The sequence below is a fragment of the Protopterus annectens genome, chromosome 2.part0, assembly GCF_019279795.1.
Source record: "Protopterus annectens isolate FY-2018-M chromosome 2.part0, PAN1.0, whole genome shotgun sequence".
In the NCBI taxonomy this organism is placed as follows: Eukaryota; Metazoa; Chordata; order Ceratodontiformes; family Protopteridae; genus Protopterus; species Protopterus annectens.
In genome coordinates, this window is record NC_056728.1 from 392906261 (window position 1) to 392930446 (window position 24186).

A 24186-nucleotide genomic window follows, 5' to 3' on the forward strand; every position below is an offset into this window, starting at 1 on the left:
ACAATTTATATTTTTGTTTATGTGATAGACCAGAGTCAGTTTTAATTATGTACTTAGCAATGTTTGAGCTGCAATGTATGTTTGATAGTGTTGCTGATTTACACACTGATGTTAGTTTCTTCACTGCTTTGACAAGGCAATGAATGTGTTAAATTGGTTCAGTGATTAATGTGCCTCATTGGCTGCTAGAATGTTTAAAGATGTGACTTGAGTTTTTATATTTTGGTCTGAGGAAGCGGATGTAATTCGTGAAAGCGCTTACCTTATTGTGTTGCTATTAAAGAGGGCTGTGTTGGAACCAGTTTGCCTTTTTCTTCAATACATACTTTACTGAGACTATCATAGCATTGTCCAAGAAAAAAACCCTTTTACTAACCCAACTAATTATTTACTGGACAAAAATAAAACCATTTTCTCACTACAACCAGTGCTAACAGATGCAATCAAAAAACTTCTTAAGAAACTAAAGCCAACCACTTTAGCTGCAGACAACTTACCGTCTAATTATCTTAAACTAACCACAGAAGGTATTGCCTATCCACTATCCATTCTTATTAATAGAGCCTTAGCAGAACACCAGATCCCCATCATATGGAGAAACTCACATATTATACCACTTCATAAAGGAGGCCCATCAACTGATCTCTCTATCGCCCAATTGCAGTCTTATCACCACTTTCTAAAATCCTGGAAACAATCATTCAAAAACAAATCACTGACTACCTGCATAATAGCAAACTACTAACCAATACCCAGCATGGCTTCCAACCATATCACAGTACAACTAACACATTAATGACATTTACTAACACTATCAGGCTCCACAGAAACAATGGTGGCTGCATATCCTCTATCTTCTTAGACCTATCAAAAGCCTTTGATATGGTCTCACATAATAAACTTCTAAATGACCTCTCTGACCTTAACCTTTGCCAATCTACCCTTGCCTGGTTCCAGGACTACCTAACCAGGAACCAGCAAGCTGTATGCTGGCAGCAAATGGTATCACCCCTTCTCCCAGTTACATTAGGTATCCCACAAGGCTCAGTCTTAGGCCTTTTACTCTTCTCAATATTCACCAATAACCTGCACACCTCAACCCTACAAGCATCACTCATTCAGTATGCAGATGACTCAACAGTCAACTGTGCCACTACTACTATTAAGGAGGTTCAAAAACTAACTCAACAATCCTTCTTAGCGTAGAAACATGGCTAACAAACTCCCAACGAATTCTTAACCCTCCAAAAAACAAACTTATGATACTCCAACCCACTAAGTCAAGTGTATTCATCAGCTCATTTAACACTATTTTATTAGATAATACAAACATTTCCCCCTCTCTTCACACCAAGTTGTTAGGAGTAGAAACAGACTGCAACATGAAATTTGATGTTACATATCCCAAACAATAAAATAGTACATAAAAACTTGGAACATTATATAAGAATAATGACTACTTCACAAATGACATTAAAGCGACAACTGGCCCAATCTCATTTGATATCTACATTGTTATATGCATATCCCATACTCACAAACCTTAGAAAATCTAAACTAGCAAAACTTGAAACCTGTTACAATAAAACTGCCAGATATGCTACCAATTCTCCATCTAGATCTCACCACTGTATTGTACTTAAAAAGCTCAATTGAGTGGAACTCCCTCAACTTCTGCTCCATAATCAGCTAACCGTGGCCCACAAGATATTCTATCAAGGTGAGAAAATGCCTGCTTTACAAAATATACTGCTACCACACTCTAGTGCTAGAACTTTACCAACAAACCACTCATTAAAATCAATGCAGCCAAAAACTTAGCTGGAGAATCCCTATTCTCTAACTACACAGGCAAATTCCAGAATTCACTACCATATTAAATTTCATTTACTTCAGCAATATCGCAATTTAAAAGTTTGCTAAAAGCTTACTTACATAACAAGTGGCTATGCCCTTGCTCTATACCTGATTAAACCATCTCTTTTTGATGATTTTAATTACCTCTTATGTACTCTTACTAACAACACTAAACTGGTTATGGTGTCTTAGATAAAAACTCTGACCTTAATAACAATTAATGTAAATGACTGTATACATGTAAAGTGTGTGCCAAAATTAGACCCTTACTTCTCTCAACTAACATATGCCTACCTGATTGCTAACTCCTCAAACTAAAAACTGTGATTGTCTAATTTATCTAATTCCTCTCTTAGAATTCAAATGTTACAGTGTGAAATTGATCACTGTTATACAATCAATATGTAAACAGTATGATTATCTCATTGTTTAAATGTTTAAATGTTAACTGTGTACTGTTTGTTACATGTGGGGCTGTTCTCCCCGAGCCTCCTTTGAAAAAGGACATGTGTCCAGTTGGACTTATACAGTAATTAAATGTAAAATAAACAATAAAAAATAAAACTAAGCCAGTTCTTGAGTATAATGCTCCATCTGGTGTGTACTTGTTCAAATACTTGTCATAACTGAAATGATATCAATGTTTCCTCACTAAGAAAATTAAAAGCCTAAATAAAAAAACTATGCGGACCATCTCAAAGCCTTATCCCTCTTCTCAGTAGCCTGCATAGCAATCTCTGCCTCATGTAGAGCCTCAATGGACCCTATCCCAGTAGACTGATTACTCACTTGCAAGTCCAGAGATGACATAAACATCTGCTCAATGGATCTCGATCTCTTCTGAAACATAAATAGAACATGTAAGAGGCATAACTATGCATCACAAATAATTCCCCTTCTGTGGAGCCATCTACCACTACACATATAGCAAAGTACTTTTCTTACTTTATTCAAATGTAATTCAGACAAATGAATGGATAACTGCAAATTCACCCCTGGTTAACACCATTATCCCTCATGGATAGGGACAACATGTAAATATCCCAACTATCCTGTCTCTTGGTTATTTGTACACAAAGTATAATGGTTAAAAACTACCATGGGAATCTAAGGCTAGGCCTCTTAAGATCCTCACAAATCAATAGCCTAGTCAGTACCTGTGAATCTATGAAAGCAAGACTGATGCACACACAGACTGAACATGAAAAGGAGTATCAAGCAGTGAGGACTGTTATCTATAAAAAGTGGGATGAACTGTTAGTAACTTACAGGTCAAGTTGACACTGATGGGTTAGGGAAAGGTAATAATGGAGTGCGACATATAATCAAGTCATGTAGAGCAAACTCTTTTGCCTGCTTTGGTAGTGGGACTTCACTCTGTTTAACTCCACAGATGCAATGCCACTTTCCTTTACCTTGGTTATAACATGGAGTGTTTCATCTTACCCTAGAGGATTCATATACAGAATTGTAAAACTTTTTCAGATAGGTAGTCTATCTCTATTAATTATTTTTGCTGTGTTTGTTAGATAGCAGATTTACAAGGGAGGATTTCAGAGCATTGCTATAGTGATAACAGCTCAGGCTTTTGGAATCTGGAAGTCACTTTGTTGAACAGGGCAGTGTATGAGTCAGTGTGGGAAACAAACCGCCAGAAAAAGTCAATTTGTTTGGGAGCTCTATCCAGCTAAATTTTCTTAGGTCAAAGTTGTGCTCTTAACTTCAAAGTACACTTGAAAAAACAGCAGCCCATAACAGATGGACTCCATTCTGCTGCGGAGTGAGAAATGAAGGTTTGCTTATGATATTGTACTGAACACTAGTTTAAGTCAAAGGAGTGTGCTAATAATATTTAACTTAGGGATTTCTGTTAAGAAGTTACTAATATTTAATTTATTGTGCCAGTGTTAAGTTGTTGCAATCACATAATACGTACAAAACTTCCAATCAATTTGTTGGTTGTTTAATTTTTAAGATACCATATATATTACACAGTCACATGCAAACACCCACACACACACACACACACACACACACACACACACACACACACACACGTATATACAATATTTTACCCTCACATCTTTACCCTCAGCACTATATAGATCCAATAATTTCTACCACTGGGGTGAGCATCAACCCATTCCTTCTCTGGCAGAGACTGCTATTATATAGCAGCAGCCCATCTTACATTAGTGGTCCATACCCTACCTGCCTAACCACATCCCCATGACAAATACTGGCTTACACGAGTTCCACTGCATATAGAGGAGATGTGCCTCCACAAGCCAAGCCTCTTGATTTACTTGTAGTGCATAGCTACTATGACCCAATCAGCTACATCCTGCAGGAGCACAATCTGCTGGCTGGGGTCTGAAATGCAGTGGATCTAGCCATTTAATTCCTCCTGGGACAGGCAAACAGGCATTAGCTATTCCCCTTGTTGCCCCCCAACACACACACACACACACACACACACACACACACACACACACACACACACACACACACACACACACACACCGACAGTCCTTTTAGCAATATGAGCTGGTAATATGCCAGGTTATCTAAGGAGTTAACTATTCCATTTGTATCATTAGAAGACATAATATAGAGGTTAGCAATGATGACATTTTGCTAGAAAGTAATATGCATTTTATTTATTTATACATTTATTTATTAGTTTTGTGTGCATGTTTGTGTGTGTGTGTGTGTGTGTGTGTGTGTGTGTGTGTGTGCTTGGTGAACAGAAAGTTCTGAGTGGGTCAAGCTCATATATAGTAGTTATTATTAATAAAAATAAATAGTTAATTCAACAGCTGCAAAGAGTTAATGGAACAGTTCTAAGTCATAAATTGTGTTCTGTGATAGCAAGAGAACAAATTAATCAAGTTAAAACTAAAGCAGACACAGCCTATAACTGGTGAAATATTTTCACAGAATGGTCTGCAAAAGAAAAAGTTGTTAAATACATTCAGTTTTAGTTGTATAACATTCAGTTTTAGTAGCTATCATTATATTAACTATGTAAAATAGCATTTTGACTTGTATCAAAATAAGATTAAAGGTTTTGTTTCCTAATGTGTTTTTTATATAATCTGATCAAAAATACATATCAGTATAAAGTGTTTTGAGTATGTATTAAAATAAAAAGAGGGAATTGCTAGAATATGCTCAACAATGTATTAAGGTTGAAAGTATTTCTGTTACAAATATGCAAAATAAATAAGGAATAAAATAAAGCTTGCTTAAATGTAGAAATAGAGTTTAGTAATATGTGATTAGCACCCATACCAAATGACTGTGGCTTGAAAAAATAAGGAATTTTCTTAATGGACATGTTTTACTACAGAATCAGTATGCATTTCACACTGTCAGCAAGAAAGCTGGCCTCTTACAGACTTAGCAAAAATGCAAAAAACAGGATGTATGCAGCTTCTTTAAAGACTGGACAACAAGAAAACAATCTGTACATGTTTGTATTATATAAATGTTAAGCAAGGAAGTTTGAATGGGTATGCTTTTATGAAGTCAACATTTCCACAAGATGTTTCCTTAAAAGACAATACCAGTATTATTTCTCTACAGGATGAAAACATATTTTTCTGCAAGCACCAGCAAACAGATGCTTTCATACAATGACCAAAATAGAATACCAAGGAGAAAAACAGGATGTAAAACCACTATAAAGAGACTGTAGTAGATAACATTGTTAGAGATATTTGTGTAGGAACACCCATTTGTTCCGAGGTAATATTGTATCTCTCACATCATCCATGCTGTTTGAGAAGTAAAGTAATGCAGTATCTGAAACTGTAACAGTAGTATGTGTGGTTTGTTATAAAAAGCTATTTATTAATTACTGCATCAGTGTATAAGTGACAGAGTTTGATGCTGCATCAGTGTATATTCTGCAAGTTTCTGTGGGCAACAGACTATGAATGCAATTATAACTATTCTTTGATTTTAGCAGAATCCAGCCAGTAAGACCTTAGTGTCTTAAGAAGACTTCAGATCCATCACAGTAGTCAGCACCTTGATAGTTAATTTTTCAATGGCAAGCCTACCAGCATTCGAACACAGGGGAGTGGTGATGCCTACAGAGGGTCACTTCAGTCAAATTGCAGTAACTAACATTTGTACATATGTGTAAATCCTAAACAGAAGTACTTCAGTTTATGCAGCTTGAAGTAGTAAAGATTCTCAGATGTCTGAATTTAGATTGAGCCTGCAGTCCAGGAAAGTCGCAGTGCCATAAATTCTCCAATAAAGGTGGACATCTACTTTTCACAGCAGTTCACTGTCTGCTGTATTTCACCAGCTTCTTGAGTGACTCTGAAAAATTCCCAGACATCTGCAACAACAGCCTGATCACCTGTTTTCTTGGTAACTGGTAAGGCCTTTTTTTCTATGTCACATTTTTAGTATGAATGCTATTATACAGAATTCAAGCAGGTGTAAGCCAAGCTTTACTCTTAATGTAGCAGAACAACCAGATAAAATATGTAAACTGCAATGTTGGTATACACAGCACATTAGTAAATGTAAAACCTTATTAGGGCAAGCTGATAGTAAGGCATTATGCAAATGGATTACAACAGTTGACTGGTATCTTAAAGAAAACCATGTGGTGTATAACAAATGTTTACTGTGTAAATCATATGAAACTGCTTTCTGTGTACAATGTCATAAAAAAGTATTGCATGATATTATTCAAAGGTTAGACTGCACAGACAAAATTTTAATGGTAAAGAACCAAGATGGGAGATAGGAAATTCACCCTGGGGATCATGTCAGCCACCCTGCTAGACAGGGGTCCAGGGAAGTAAATACTGTGGGAAGAAATAGCCATGGAATTGTTATGGCTAGGCTGGTATAGGCCCTAGGGCCTATAGCCTAGTACCAACCTATGAACCTATGAAAAAGTTAATATGCTTACATTATATTCAGATGTTGAACAGTTATGTCCTGTCACCACATGTGAAAGGTTAATTTCAGAGTTACAGCAACAGTCAAATCAGTTACTGACAGAACCTCCAGTACATTTTTTACAGAAGAAAGTAATAAACTTCTAAGAGACAGAAACAATGAGTTCAAGAAGTTTAGACAAGTTATAAAAAAATTGTTTTCAAAACTGCATTGGAGTTTTAGATTCAGCAGAACAGGTTACTAAAAATGTCAGAAAGACCATGCAACATTACAGCAAACTCTTGAACAGCAGTTACAGGATGAAGAAAATAAATTAGCTGAACTGACAGAGAATGACTTCCTCCATACAACATTTGAGCTTAAGAAAACATTGCAAAAATCCAGGAAACTACAGCTGATCTGTATAAAAGATATATAGTTTATAATATGCTTGTGTTTTAAAAATGGTTAAGCATACATGGGAGGATCAAATGTATGACTTTCATTAAATTATAGCAAGATATTTATCAGTACTACAGTAAAGTAGAGCATATGACTGCCATTCTCATAGCATAGTCAAAAGGTAAACAAAACAGTTCTGGTGCATAAAAATCAAATGAGAGTAGTTAATAACAGAAATCTGAAGTCACAAGATTGATGTATGTATTTTCATTTAATCTAAAGTGCATCTGTTAAAATGCACAAGAGAAAAGGTGGACAACAGTGAATATAAATCATGTAAATATAAACATGTTAGTTAAGCAAATGTCTAGTTTTTTTTTTTTTTTTACAATTTTTTATAACTGTTTAGTAACTTCACACCAAACAGTTAAAGTTCTGAATTAAAAAAAAATCACAGATGGTATTAGTCAAGCAGTCTTTGTAAAATGAATGTCAGAGCAGTTAAATAAATAAAAAAATACTGAAATCCAAGTTAAAAATATGTAAGATAATTGTAAAATAATGTTTATTTATGTAGTATAAATGCATGGTTATGCAAATCACAAATACTTATTATAATTCTAAGTGTTTTATAACTGCATTTTACTATCAAATTGCAAGTGTATTAACAGATGATTATAGGAACATGCTAAAAGGGTTAAGTATAGTCTACAGAGTCTAAAATGTGAGCTCAGATCTTCCCAAACTGGATAAATAGTTATAGAAAATATTGGGCAGATAAGGTAAAAAAAACAAGACTGATTGCCAGACAACTGGCTTGAGTTTTCCTAAAAACTTACTGTTATTAAAACATAATTGTTAAATGTTCACAAGCAACACTATTTGGTAATTGTAATAAAAGACCACAATAGTGCATGTATGTCACTGATAATCTGCAGGTAAATGTTAAAAGTAAAAAAAAAACCTCAGTTACATCAAGTATAGCCAGCAGATGGGCTATAATATACATACAGATCAAATCAATTATGCATGAGGGAAACAGCAAAAGCTTTATAAAAATAATTATTAGATCAGACAAAGGTCTATAGGTTGTTAGCAACATAATAAAGCAAACGTATAACCAAAGTGTTGGGCTGACATACATTCTATTCTCACAGCATAAAGCATAATAAACAATATTGTAGTACTATAGGAGGATGGGTACTTTCTCAGTTTTACAGTGACTGTGGGAGCAGTATTGCAAAAGGGTCTAAAATAAAGCCACAGTAAGAAATAATATTTCATTCCTTCTTAACAATACTCTTTTAGGGGGGAGGGGAAAACAGGTATTAGTGCATTAAAAATACTGGCAAACAGATTAAACTTGACAGGCCAAGATATTTATTCTTTAGTATTAAATTGTATTTATAACCTGTTAAAATTTAAAGCTATACAATAGATGGTTTAACATTGCTTTACTAAAGATATACAAGAAAGAGTAAAGATATGTAAAAATTGAGCAGGACTGGTCACTATTTTAATATGTTTTTGGCAAGACAATGTAGGTATGCAAAAAGCATGAATGTTTCTAATTGCTGGGTATGTAGTTGCCTCTGGTGGCAATTCCACTAGATACTTCTAAAGAGACATAAGAATTTTCCAAGATTTTGCTTGATGTTAATGCTACTACATTTGTAAGATTAGACTAAATGTAATTTACAGTCTTTGTGTGTACAAAGACAAAATAATTCAGTACAAATGAAATTAATGTCTAGCAATGAATATGTGTGGAGAACCATGTTTAAAAAAATGGGTCCAGGGTACCTACTAGATTGAAATGCATGAGTAGCAAACAGTCTGTGTACATATATACTGTATAAGGACACATTGTAAAGTAACAAGTTCAAAAGTAATATCTCAAGTTGCAATTTTATTACTAGTTGTAGTTTTATCACTGTTTTTTTGGACCACCATTTTATCCGTACCAGTATTGGTTACCCCAGTTAGAGGAAAATTATATTAAAATATTGTACTCATACAACTAATGGACTAATATGTAAACAGCATTCTTTAGTTCACGTCACTGTCAGCCAAGGTGTTAATGGGCAGTTCAGAAATATGACCACAATGTTATGGTTAAATGACACTGAAACTGCATATTTTCAGCAGTGTATAAATGCTTGTAGTAGCACATAGTTTTTGTCTCTTATATATATTAGTCTATTTCTAATTTTTTTGTATAAAATTATCAATAAAAGTAAATAGTTAATTCAACAGCTGCAAAGAGTTAATGGAACAGTTCTAAGTCATAAACTGGGTTCTGTGATTGCAAGAGAACAAATTAATCAAGTTAAAACTAAAGCAGACACAGCCCATAACTGGTGAAATATTTTCACAGAATGGTCTGCAAAAGAATATGTTGTTAAATGCATTCAGTTTTAGTAGTAATACTTGATATCATTGTATTAACTATATAAAATTGCATTTTGACTTGTATCAAAAGAAGACTAAAGGTTTTGTTTCCTAATGTGTTTTCTATATAATCTGATCAAAAATACATATCAGTATGAAGTGTTTTTAGTATGTTTTAAAATAAAAAGAGGGAATTGTTAGAATATGCTCAACAAGGTATTAAGGTTGAAAGCAATTCTGCTACAAATATGCAAAACAAATAAGGAATAAAATAAAGCTTGCTTAAATGTAGAAAAACAGTTTAGAAATATGTGATTAGCATCCATACTAAATATCTGTGGCTTGAAAAAATAAGGAATTTTAATGGGCATGTTTTCCTACAGAATCAGTACGCATTTCACACTGTCAGCAAGAAAACTGGCCTCTTACAGACTTAGCAAAAATGTAAAAAAAAAAAAACGGATGTATGCAGCTTCTTTAAAGAATGGACAACAGGAAAACAATCTGTACATGTTTGTATTATATGAATGTTAAGCAAGGAACTTTAAATGGATATTCTTTTATGAAGTCAGCATTTGCCCAAGATGTTTCCTTAAAAGAGAATACCAGTATTATTTCTCTACAGGATGAAAACATATTTTTCTGCAAACACCAGCAAACAGATGTTTTCATACAAAGACCAAAACAGAATACTAAGGAGAAAAACAGGATGTAAAACCACTATAAATAGACTGCAGTAGATAACATTGTTAAAGATATTTATGTAGGAACACCCATTTGTTCCGAGGTAATATTGTATCTCTCACATCATCCATACTGTTTGAGAAGTAAAGTAGCACAGTACCTGTAGCAGCAACAGAAGTACATGTGGTTTGTTATAAAAAGCTATTTATTAATTACTGCATCAGTGTATAAGTTACAGAGTTTGGTGCTGCATCAGTGTATATTATGGATGTTTCTGTGGGCAACAGACTGTGAATGCAATTATAACTAGACTTTCATTTCAGCAGAATCCAGCCAGTAAGACCTTAGTGTCTTAAGAAGACTTCGGATCCATCTCCATAAGCAGTTCCTTGATAGTTAATTTTTCAGTAGTGATGCAGGGAGAAAAGTTATTTGCCAATATTAGCAGGAAGTCATAACAGAACTTACCCTTCCATACTTTATCTCATCATTAACTATCTCCCTATCCCATCACTTGGAATTTTGTACTTCTCTATTTCTTTCTAATTCCTGGTTTCTAGTTCTCCTGAACTACTTTCAAATACAGCTTATCTTATTCTACTATACCTGCTTCTTTTGACAAATCTCTTACAATTTTCTCCTGTACCCCTCAGAATATCTATCACCTTAACTTCCCTAACTTTCTCACTATAACACTCTTCTTATCTCTTTCAATACCTATCCATATTTACCTCCTTACCTTCACTTCCTCTCATTTGAAAAGTCCTTACTTCTACTACTGTCTTTATACAATCACTTTTTCTTCCCTTTGTCTTACTTTCATCATTACTTAATTTCTACCCTTATACACTCAAAAAAAAACTAATATATTTTGTCTTTTGTAGAACTACATCTGCTCTGCTAAGGTTCATCTCAAAACTAGAATTTTAGACTGAACTTCTATGATTTGCTGTAAATGTTACCTATCTTCATGACAAATTGTATTATATCTAGAGATATATGTATGGTTATATTAAATGTAAAAACTACTATTTGAATTTGTATTAGAACCTATACAATATTTAGCTATAACTGTTAAATCCTTTATGTCTGCATTGTTTTGGGGATTTTTCACCCCAGGCCTCTGCTGAAAATGGGTTCCTGTCCCAGTCAGACTTTCCTAGTCATCAAATATCAATAAATAACTAATATACCCAGTACCTTGATATTTATACCACACATAGGTATTGTTATATATGCTGCAAAATGTACATACAAAGTTACTATGAATAACACTTGAAATTGATTAAAAAACTACTTTTTGAGTCAGTATCTATAATAAGGGCAGCAAATAACATGAATAAATATACAAGTTTTATGTAAGAGTAAAGAAAGTGTATGAATATGTATACAGCAGTCAGTATGTTTTAAGATTAGCAAGTGCTACAAATCTCTGCTATTGCACAAATACCAAGGGTGAGAACAAAAAACATGGTTACATCATGTACAGGCATATGGATATTGAGACATGATAAAGCCTGAGTAACTCAAGGTTAAGATTTGCTTGGGTATTGAATGATTTGCTGGTGAAAATGATGTGCACCAGTAGAGAACTAGCAGCAAATGATTTGGTAGTAACAAATTTCCAATGTTATGACAGGAGCACGGGTGGATATGAAGAAGTATGGAGTAAGTGTAAAGTCTTGGTGTTAAACAAAGGCAGATGATATGGATGAGCAGAACTACTTGCTGAAGGATTGATAAGGGAGGAATACATAGAAGGACATATTTATTGCTTGGTCATATTTGAATTTTGCATACAACTCCTCTAAAAAAAAAATAATTTTTGAGTGTTGATCTAAATGCACTTATATGTGAAAGCTGTCAGACAGTGAACAGGTGATTGTTCCATAACTTAGACACAGCTGCTTTAAACAGGAGTCTCCATTCTGACGAGTTAGGTAAGGCTAAAATAAGTGTGAAAATGACTGCAGGTTAAAAGGTAGGGCATACCATTTTAATGAAAGCCAGAGGGGAGGGCATTTATTTAGATCTTGCAGAATGAAGGGTAATATTTTAAACTGCTTCTTTGCAAGCTGTTACTGGTTAGCCCCAAAGGGAATGTAATGACAGTGCTTATTGGCAAACTTGAAGATGTGATATGCCTGCTTTAGTTTAGATGGCTGGCTTGAGCGAAAATTTGTAAAAACAATGAGACATAAAGTAGGCTTTAGAAAACAAATACACCCTGGCTATCATCTGGTGAGTGCAGACCTCTCAAATGTCACTGTTTTGTAGGCACATACCTGATTTACCCCTACACATGATTTATCTATATTTGGAAGTACATAAAGGTGATTTTGTTTTTTGTCATACAGTTCCTTTACACGATCACACTGTGATGAAAGGTTTCAAATTTCAGAAATAGCCCAAGGTAGCTTTAAGGACTTCATCTTCCCTTGACTCAAAGCCACTATTATCCTAGACCTGAGTTGCTGGCTGGATTGAAGAACTTGTCAGCTAAATCCAAGTTCAAATACTATAATTAGGGCTAGTCTGTGAGGTTAAGTACATTGAGGAAGTTAGTGTAAGTAAAATATTTGGTGTTTCAAAACAGACATTAGGGTTGAACTTTTGGGGATTTTGCCTTAGTGTTTACATATAAAGATACGTAGACATTTATTGAATTCATCTTCCCTAACTCCATCTAAAGTAACTGAAAAGAATTAGGACCAAACCTTATCTAGGGTACTTTTTGTTCCCATGGACTTCATAACCCTTGTTAAACTTATAAGCTATATTATTCCATGCAGCTGGATAAATGGATAACATAATTCAATAACATCTATTTTCCAATCAAGGATGAAATTAACCATTATGAGCAACTCATCTTGGACATTAATAATAAGCCAAGGTAATTCATCGTCATCGTCTTCAATACGTCATTCAGGACAGGACATACCTGATCTTCCATGACCAAATATTTTACAATGGTTACCCTAAATGACACCAGTAGACAGTCTCTTTGCTTTGACTCTTGTCCATGAGCTAGTGGGGCAGGAGGAATGTGGCAACGGTGCCACTGATGACAACAACAACTTCTACCCACCTTTACGAACAGTTTCACTTACAGACTGCAGACCAGTGGAGAATATTTCTGACCTTTAATATGCACTCCTAGCCACGCCTTTGAGATGATATCAAGCCATACATGGCCTAGGTAGCACTGCTACAGATGTAGTTTGCCATGCAGAGTTCTTTAGTGCCGGCTGTTTAATGAATACGAATAAGAATCCAAATAGGAGCAAGTGAACCAGAGAGACTGACACTGTAAAATCGCAAGACAGGGTTTGGCTGTGCACTTCCACACATTAGAAAATGTAACTCAAAGGCATATAACTGTCCTTATATCAATGTTTTCCAGCCTATGTCTACCAGTGGAATATAGACGGTGGGAACCTAATGTACACCACAGTGAGGTCCTGTGATGCTGGTGTAGCAGAACAGATTGCCACTGACAACTACACCTGAAGCTGCAGCCATATGTGGAATGCTTTCTGTGGACACAGACCAGTGATAATTAATACAGTGTGCCATGGACAGGTAATAGAGAAGCTAAAATACTACATTTCTTATTGTAAAATGAAGCTTAAAGGACAGAGCAGAAAGAGTATTAGCTAGTAAGACTAAGTGATAGCACCTAATGGTTCACTGATGAATACGTGGTATGGATATATGAGCAAATGCAAGCAGACTTAGGTTAGGGAGGGAGGGTGCCCGAGGAGGGAGGGAGGGAGGGTGCCCGAGGAGGGGGGGGGATGAATTACCTATACTACAGACTGAGAGAGCAGAATTCTACACACAAATGTAATATTTTTCTTAAGACCTCTTGTCTATATATTTGGAAAATCCTTCTAAATTCAGGGACTTAGTTTTTCTATTCTTAAGGAACCTAGTACCCTTACAAGAAAGGCCGCTGGCTTATAGCAGCTGACCAGTAATATGTGATTTTTAGGGAAAAGGGTACATATTTGTTGGAGAAAAAGCAGCTGTCTCTGTGTGCAGGGAAAATATGTTTACAGGTAACAGTATAATCCTTACACTGAGCCAGCTCTGGTGTCACAGAGGGATAAAGCCCATGTGACCTGGGACTGATAAGTGAATGGTGTCAGACATAGCTGGAGGGCACAATATGAATACTTATCCTTAAGGGGGTGAAGAAATGTGCTGAAGTGAAGAGACCTCTCATTGAGTCCTAGTGGAGGCTGTAGTTCAGATAAACTTCTGGGCTGGGCATGCAGTAAGGACTGAGGAGGCATGGCTACTCTATGGGCCAGGGAGAGGCATAGAGAGGCATGGCCCCAAACCATACATCATTACCCACTGAGCCTAATAGGCTAAACATCAGCACACTAGGATTGTTCTTAGGAATAGCCTTGGCACCATAATAAGTGCATGTGATGCTGCCAGTTTTGATTTTTGTTCTGTACTTCCTCCCTTGTGCCAAGTATGGCTTCAGTTGGTGTTGGTACTAGAGTGAACCTATGTTTCCCAGTCGCTTTCCCTCCTATCAGACAGTACAGAAAGAAAGGATGAGTGCCATGGGAAACAGCCTGAGTGATGCTAGAAAAATAAGTCCTCACACCATGCTTACTCGGACTTCTATGTCACTTTTTGGTGTAATACATGTACTTCTTCCAAGTTTAAGTTTCCTGAGTAAGTGAGCATATTTGACAAGAGAGTGAGATCAGTTAATTACTAGAAGCTGTGAGTAGCTAGATTTATGGATACATTCACTCAGTGCTGTAACACTGACATAGGATGAGGTAGTGTGGCAATAGTAGGCCAGATGAATCTCAGCAGTTTGTCCAGTTTTTTTCTGTGGTTAAGACATAGCAGCCATATAAACAAGGATGTGTAGATAGTTGCACTCAGTACACACATGTTCTGAGCAAAAATGTCAGTGCAATTATCCGGTCAGCACTTGTTCAGGGTAAAATAACGTTAATGTAGTATTCTATACATCTCTCTGAGAAGACAAGGAGTGAACCATCTTGGTGATGCAGCTGCAAATCAGCAAACCAATGAACAACACATCTTGGCTTGTGTTTCCTCATTAGAATGAATGAATGAACCTTTCACTTAGGCAAATGACTGCTGTTTCTTTACTGAGCTGGCATCCTGGAAGCTAAACTTGTTTGCTCAGGGATTTGATTGACAGTAGCTTGGAGACTGCAGTTGAATCTTTGGAGGTATTAAATGAAAAAATAAATACATAAATTCAAAAATAAGAATTGCAAAATGAATGTCGTTGCCTTGGAACATAACAGCTGTTAGAGCAGAAGGTTATGTCAGAGTGTTTTTTTTTTTTTTTGCACCACAACCATGGTTTGTGTTGGGGTTGGGATATTCAAATCAAACCTAGGTTCAGTTATGCTGTAGTAACATCACCATGGCTAAAGCCCAGACTGTTTGATAAATTCACTGCTGTGAATACATATGTGTGTTATGCTCAGGCAGATAAATAAAATAAGCATACACAATTAGTAGTACACACAGTTATCAGCATAAACCCTGTGAAATAATATATTTTTTGGGACTCAGGAGTTAGCTAGCGTATTGATAGCAACAGCATTTAAAACAAAAGAGCAGTACATTATTGTTAAAAGAGAACTTACCAGATTATCACTACAGATATAGTTAAATATGAGAAACAGAGGCTATATAGAATGGTCAGGTGCAGTGGAGACCCTTCTTAGGCCATTTCTTATGCTTGTCTAGATATCCAACAAGGTAAGATCAATCAGTCTGTTCTCCATTAACCATCCTTCTGTGTTCTAGTCCCCTATTCACCAGTTATGTCCATGGACTGCTTTCAGCACCAGTTTGGCAGGTGTGTACAGAAGGAAAGTACATTGACAGTTATTAGATTCCAATTACATAATTCTCTGTGTTGAGGAATAACTATATACCATTTACATCCAACTGAGATACACCATCTCGGTACATCAGACACAGTCTTTAAAAATACAGGAAGAATGCCACAAGCTGCTGGAAATGAGGATGCTTTGATCCTCTACAGTTGTTTTTTTTTAACCGGTACTGCTCGGTGTCTGAATCTGAAATGTCCGGTCATGGCTAGACTAGTAGAACTGTAACTAGATTATCTGGCACAAGCTGCAGTTCTCCTCTCTGACACCCTCCCTCAATAGGGAGGAGAAAAAAGGGGAAAAAAGAAGATTCTGTCAAATTTATTGACTAAAAACACAAAATAAAACCAGTAATGCCTCTGCTAGGAAGTTTCAAAGGAGTTACAGACAGTACAGGAGGAGATGTAGGTTTCAAAGTTACATTTAATCAGCTTTGCAGCAGTGATGCTGACAGCATCAGCATTTGGAGAAGAAGTGGTGTTTCTACTAGAAGTATTGAGTATACTAACTTTCTGTCATTCTTCATGAAGTTTCACACCATTTTGTAAACCAGTAAAGCAGAATTCTTGCAGTTTCTGAACATTAGCTTGCATGCATTTCTAAGCTCTCTGAAACTCTGCAGAGTGATGTTTAATTAAACTCTGAAGTATTACTTCCAGGTATTTAATCATTCACCTAAGAGGGGGTATATTTCATCTGTCATCTGTTGCAGGGACACGTTTTTCACACAAGATGGATATTGCCATTAAAGTTGAGATGAGCATAATAGACAGGACTGTCAATTTAACAAAAACTTGAAGTGGTAACTACATGCTATTTGTGATTACCTGTCACCATAACTCAGGAGTGACATGATTGTGTATAAATAATTTCCTCACACTTTTTGACTGCAAAGGCAGTTATATGGTTGCTAAGTTTATCTAATAAGCTAGGATAATACTTGTGGAACAGGACAAAACCAAGCAATGCATGCTTATTCTGCAATAGGACCTGCCAACCCATTTGAGGAAATGATGATTTTGGCCAGCCCATAAAGGTTGACTTGATCATAACAGTACTCACATGATTTTTTTAATGTAAATTTTCCAGTGGTTTCCTCTGCATCATGTTATCCATCTTTTATCCATCAACATAACATAATAATCTTGTAAATTATATAAACATTGCAGTTTGGATAATTTCTGAAACTTTTATTTTATCTTTTCTTGAGTTTTTAAGTAGTATATAGGTCAATGTGCTAAACTATAACAACCTAGTTTGTGCCACAACTTAGTTACAAGAAGAAAAAAGAAAATAATTTAGTAAATTTAGTACAAAAAAATGAAAAAAAAATTAAGAAACATTTATAAGAGCTTAAGAACAAGGCATTCATTCTTTACACACTTCCTGAATACATATAATTTAGGTTCATAAATAAGTGCTAAGCAATTGCTCTATAGACAATTTCAAGCCTAGCCAAAAAAAAAAAAAAAAAAAAAAACTATTCAAATTTTTCCTCAAGTCTCAAGAAGGGTAAGACAAGATCAGGAGAGAAGTTGAGTCTGCCCATCCAATTATCTATGTTTACCTTGAAGGTGGCAAAGGTGCTAATCTGCTTGACATGTAATGAAAGTTTGTTTCAGAGGTGAGGGATACGTTGAGATATGAATCTATCATGCCAACTTGTCTATTTATCTGCTGCTGATGGTTTAATAAATTTAACTAAGTATTTAATATATCATTAGTTAGTTGGGTGGCTGCGGTGGTGCAGCAGTTAGTGTTGCTGCCTCACAGCAAGAGGTTCTCTGGTTCAATCCTCAGCTGGGGTGCCTTCTGTGCAGAGTCTGTATGTCCTACCTGTGGTTGTATGGGTTTCCTCCGGGTGCTCTGGTTTCCTTCTACATCCCAAAGACTTGCTGTAGGTGGATTGGACACTCTAAATTGGGCCTAGGCATGAGTGTGTGCATGTGTGTGCCTTCTGTGGAAGGTTGGGTGCTGGGCTGGCAACTCGACACCATAAAACACCACTGCCAATCATGAGCAGACAGATGATCCACTGTGGTGACCCCTAACCGGGAAAAGCTGAAAAGAAGAAGATTTAATTTATCATTAGTTCTGAGAAGGAATAGGTGATCAAATAGGGTTGGATCTTTCATGGCATGAAAGACTAGACATAGATCTCTATGGAGGAGTCTGTAAGAGGATGAGTACAGAGAAAGGGCTGCCAGTCTCTCCTCTTAACTAGGTTTTTTGAGGTCAGTGATCTTTTAGTAATGAATGTCTAAGGTCTCTCAAGTTGTATGATATGTTTAGATAAATACATGCCAAAAGGTGCATTATATTCAATATTGGGCCTGATAAGATATGAGTAAAGGGGAATTAAGACTTCTTTGAATCTAGTCATACCTCTCAACCATACCAAATTTCTTGGTTTTTACAAGTTTTGAGGTCCAAATAATGGGTTGCCACAATTCCCGAGTGGCACCCCTTAATTTCTGAGTTTCCCAGCTTTCTTTTTTAAATTTTTGTTTTTGACCTGACATCATCACTTGCACGATGATGTCAGCTCCATGAACAGCCTGCCAGCCTGTCAGAATTGAGCACTAGGGATGACATGCAAACATTTCTGTCTGCTATGAGTGGTGCTGCAAGGGAAAGGCTTCAGGAACACCCATTAAGGCTGCTTTGCTTGCAAGCTGTGAGGGTCCATGGACAAGTTTTCTTCCATGAGCAGTGCTGCAAGGGAAGGGAATGTGGTTCGTTATTTTATTGTATAGAGCAGTTCTTTTTCTTCCATTCAAGGCTCTATTATTATTTCTTCAAAGGTGTGTGTGTGTGTGTGTGTGTGTGTGTGTGTGTGTGTGTGTGTGTGTATGTGCGTGCGTGCATGTGTGTGTGTGTGTGTGTGTGTGTGTGTGTGTGTGTGTGTGTGTGTGTGTGTGTCTATGTGTTGTATATATTCAAGGCTCTCCATTTATTCAACAGGGTGTGTATTTCTGGCTGCTATGAGTGGTGCTCCAAGGGAAAAGTTCTTAAACTGCAAGGCTCCAGGAACATCCATTAAGGCTGCTTTTGCTTGAAAGCTCCAAGAATGTCCGTGAAGGCTGCTTTTGCTTGAAAGCTGCAAAGGTCCTTGAATGGCCATTAAGGCTGCTTTTGCTTGAAAGCTGTAAAGGTCTGTGAATGTCCATTAAGGCTGCTTTTGCTTGAAAGCTCTAGGAATGTCCATTAAGACTGCTTTTTCTTGAAAGCTCCAGGAATGTTCGTGAAGGTTGCTCTTGCTTGAAAGCTGCAAGGGTCCATGAACATCTGTTAAGGCTGCTTTTGCTTGAAAGCTGCAAGGGTCCATGGGTAATTCAAAGGGGTTTGTATATGAGTGGTACTGCAAAGGAATGGCTGCAGGAGTTTGTGTGTGTGTTTGTGTGTGTGTGTGTGTGTGTGTGTGTGTGTGTGTGTGTGTGTGTGTGTGTGTGTGTGTGTGTATGAGCGGTACTGCAAGGGAATGGTTCCAGAATTTTTATTTTTTGTGTTTGTGGGAATGGCTCCAAGATTTTTTTTTGTGTGTGTGTGGGAATGACTTCAGGATTTTGTGTGTGTGTGTGTGTGTGAGTGTGTGTGTGTGTGTGTGTGTGTGTGTGTGTGTGTGTGTGTGTGTGTGTGTGTGTGTGTGTGTGTGTGTGTGTGTCTGTGTGTGTGTGTGTAAAATTCCCCAGGTAACTATACCTGGTGGCTAGAGGGGTCTATATCAGAATCGCGAAAGCTGTCTTTTGCGAATACATGTTCATCGACACATAAACGTCCAAGAACGAGAACAGCGAAGGACAACAACAGCGAAATTGAGAATGCCAAATCGATTTTCTTGGCCAGCAGGGTGATTGTGGGGATGATGAAATGAATCCTTTTCCCCACTGTAGTGCAGTCTCAGAGTTGGTATATTTAAGTAGGGGGGATGTGGGGGCTCCCCTGCAAAAATGTTTGAAAAAGTGTTTTGGGTAAGGTTTGTTCAGTTAGGTTTATCTTACCTGTATGTCACTGTTACTTCTGGGAATGAGTTTGGTGTTCTCATTTTTGCTGTTGTTGTACTTTGCTATTCTCGTTCTTCGACATTTATGTGTTGATGAACATGTATTCACGAAAGACAGCTTTCGCGATTCTAATATAGACCCGGCTAGACTACCTTTGGAACAGGTAGCAAGAGCCTGAATTCCCTACTTATCACCACTTGTGAAAACTGTTCAGGTTTTTGCCTCACATTTTTGTTCTGTTTCTCATAAAATCCATGGTTTTCTGGATTTTTGTGGCAAATCAGTGAAGGATTGAATTCACTAAATGATGACAGGCATTTGAATTTCAGACTTCATATTTTTCAGAAAATACATGGTAACACAAACCTTTTATTCTTGCAATTTTCCAAATTTATAAGATCAATATTTGAAATGTGTCCCTATTTTTGGGGCTGTATTTCCCCATTATTGGCTTTGTCCAGGTTTTTTGTGCTAAGAGGTTGAGAGCTATGGTGAGAACTGAATTCACTGAATATATTTGGGTGCTGTATTCCCCCATTATTGGCTTTGTCCAGGTGTTTTGTGCTAAGAGGTTGAGAGCTGTGGGAGAACTAAATTCAGTAAATGATAGCCATTTAAGTTTCAACCTTACTGTCTTTCAGGAAACATATTATTTGGCATAATATTATGTTGCTCTGACTGTACAGCCCAGGGTCCTGGGTTCAAGATTTGCAAGCAGTGAAATGTATGGTGGTAACACATTTTATTCTAGCAACTTTCCAAGATTATACAAGCAATGTTTAAAATGTATCCCTGGTTTTTGGGCTTTTGTCCCCCCTCCCCACAATAAATTTTGTCTTTTTCCAGATTTCTTGTGCTGCAAAGTTGAGAGATACAGTTGAGTGTCGAATGGATTTTACAAGGAGCTGAGAGCTATTTACTGATACTGGTGGATTTTAGAAGTTTGAGTAGACTTTTATGATGGAAATGTTCTAAATTTGGCAGTTTTGTCATTATTGGTGCATGCATTCTGTTTTATTGTTTATCAAAGAGCACATGTATGTTTCATGTGCAAGGGGCCTATGAACAGTCCAAAGTTAATATTTATCTGCCACACTGGCCAGATGTATTTTCTTTGACTGTGGGTTTCAATGCTGTTTCAATGAATGTGAGTTTCATGGGCAGAGAAGTTTTAATGCTAAGTCTATTTTCATTGTGAGACTGCATTGCTTTGTTTAGCAAATATCTATTAGTGTTTGTGTTGTAAAATGTAAAATAAAACTTTTAAATGAAATCCAAATCATTGTAGAAGTAAAGCATTATGCACATTACAGTGTTTATGGTAAATGGGGCAAAATAGCCAAGTAATGGGACATTGGAATGGGTGCAGGGGAAGGGCTGTATATGGGGTGGCCCCATTCAACCATGATTTTGTGAGGGGGGAGAAGGGTGGCAAACTCAAAGACAGCCTTGGGCAGCACAAACTGCAGCTATGCTACCGATCAGAAGGCCATGAAGAATGACTCTTGGTGGTCCTAGTAATCTAGAATATTCTTTTGCTAAGATTAGAATATTGCCTACCATTAAATGCCCTACTTTTACCATAAAACCCACATGGGTTCAAGCTTTGCAGGCAGTGAAATGTATGGTGGTAACACATTTTATTCTAGCAACTTTCCAAGATTATACAAGCAACGTTTAAAATGTATCCCTGGTTTTTGGGCTTTTGTCCCCCCTCCCCACAATAAATTTTGTCTTTTTCCAGATTTCTTGTGCTGCAAAGTTGAGAGATACAGTAGAGTGTCGAATGGGTTTTACAAGGAGCTGAGAGCTTCAGGGAAAGAGAAGTTATTGCTGCTTATGGTGAGTCTGCTTGCATTGTTAATAGCATAACAGGTTGAATGCTTGCTTTTGATGCAGAAGGCTGTGGGTTCTACTCCAACAGTATTTAGATGCATTGCTGATACTGTACTGTGTTGTACTTTTAAAGGGGGGGTGGATGCTGCAGTCCTGAGAACGTGCTCTTTGGCGGCGATAACTAGTAACTATGAACCTGTTATCAGTTTGCCATCCATTCCTTATTGCAATATTACTAGCTTATCATTTTTTAATGTAACATAGGCAATTCATTCCTCAAGGGCAACAGGGACTTTATTTTAAATGAAACAATGAAATATAAAGTTGTTTGCTAGTAGCAATCTAATCATTAGTTACAGATCTCGTTAATGTGGAATTATTTATATGACTTTTACTTCTGCAGAGATTGTGCATATTTACTGATACTGGTGGATTTTAGAAGTTTGAGTAGACTTTTATGATGGAAATGTTCTGAATTTGGCAGTTTTGTCATTATTGGTGCATGCATTCTGTTTTATTGTTTATCAAAGAGCACATGTATGTTTCATGTGCAAGGGGCCTATGAACAGTCCAAAGTTAATCTTTATCTGCCACACTAGCCAGATGTATTTTCTTTGACTGTGGGTTTCAATGCTGTTTCAATGAATGTGAGTTTCATGGGCAGAGAAGTTTTAATGCTAAGTCTATTTTCATTGTGAGACTGCATTGCTTTGTTTAGCAAATATCTATTAGTGTTTGTGTTGTAAAATGTAAAATAAAACTTTTAAATGAAATCCAAATCATTGTAGAAGTAAAGCATTATGCACATTACAGTGTTTATGGTAAATGGGGCAAAATAGCCAAGTAATGGGACATTGGAATGGGTGCAGGGGAAGGGCTGTATATGGGGTGGCCCCATTCAACCATGATTTCGTGAGGGGGGAGAAGGGTGGCAAACTCAAAGACAGCATTGGGCAGCACAAACTGTAGCTATGCCACCGATCAGGAGGCCATGAAGAATGACTCTTGGTGGTCCTAGTAAACTAGAATATTCTTTTGCTAAGATTAGAATATTGCCTACCATTAAATGCCCTACTTTTACCATAAAACCCACTTACTCCAAGTCATTGAAAACAAAATCCTAAGGTTCTTAATCTTCTCCCTTGCAAGTAAACATCCTTGCTACACATTTAAAAGAAGATGGTTACCACTTACTAAAGGGCCTGGGTCTCTGAGGCCATATTTTGGTGTCTGTTCTTCAGTTTGCATTTGAAAGTTGATATCCCACAATTTCATTGGGGTGGGCGGGATTACATAATTATATATGCAAATTTTATGTTAATCAGTGTACCGATTTGTACCTATTTTTCATGGGCCTTTGTCCAGATTTTTGATGTTCCCAGGTTGAGAGGTATGGAGCTAGTGGAGATACCTTTGGAAACTAAATGGGCCAAATATAAGACTTTCCTAACAACTGTGGAGACATGATGGTCAAATGATAAAGAATTATCAAAAAGAGTACCCAGATCCCTTACACCAGTGTCTGACTGGAGGGGTGCCTCTCTCTCCTACACAGTAAGTGAAACTGTTTTATTTACTAAAATAAATTATGCTACATTTTTTACATTAGGTTTGAGACCACTGTCCTTGCACCAATTGTTAATATGGTCTAAGCCATGCTGGGGCAATTCATTCATTCATTCTTTACACATTTCCTGATTATGTATTATTTACTGGCACTTAATGGATCTTATTTACTCACACTTAACATATTGAGTTGTTATGCAACTTAGTGATTCACCATTACCTTTGGAGGCAAACATACACAGAAAAAAGGGGAAAAGTGCACAGCAGTAATTCCTAATGGAATGTACTGAGACGAACTTGCTGTTGAGATTACAAATTAATCATTTTTACAATGTGTATCTTTTAAGTTGTAAGATAGATGTAACTATTATGAGAAATGAAGATGATGAAAGAGCAGGACTGTTATTTGATACCTTTATTTTTGAGCATTTTATAGGGAAATGTCTCATATTTACTTAGTTTGCATAAATGCCTATATCTCCAAAATGGTTTTGCATTTTCTCATGAAACTCTTAGGAAATACTAAAGTACTAGTATAATTACCTGTAAATCTATTGCATCAGGCTGCAACACACAAAAGAAAACAACAGCTAAGTCCTAAATTTTAATCTAAAAATTGTAATTATTTA

The 24186-nt window shown here is 36.6% G+C and overlaps 1 protein-coding gene across 1 annotated transcript in view; it reads right to left on the reverse strand.

Moving 5' to 3' along the window:
- ALDH1A1 (aldehyde dehydrogenase 1 family member A1) overlaps positions 1-24186 on the reverse strand; it is a 646119-nt gene that overhangs the window by 320412 nt on the left and 301521 nt on the right. The window lies entirely within an intron of this gene.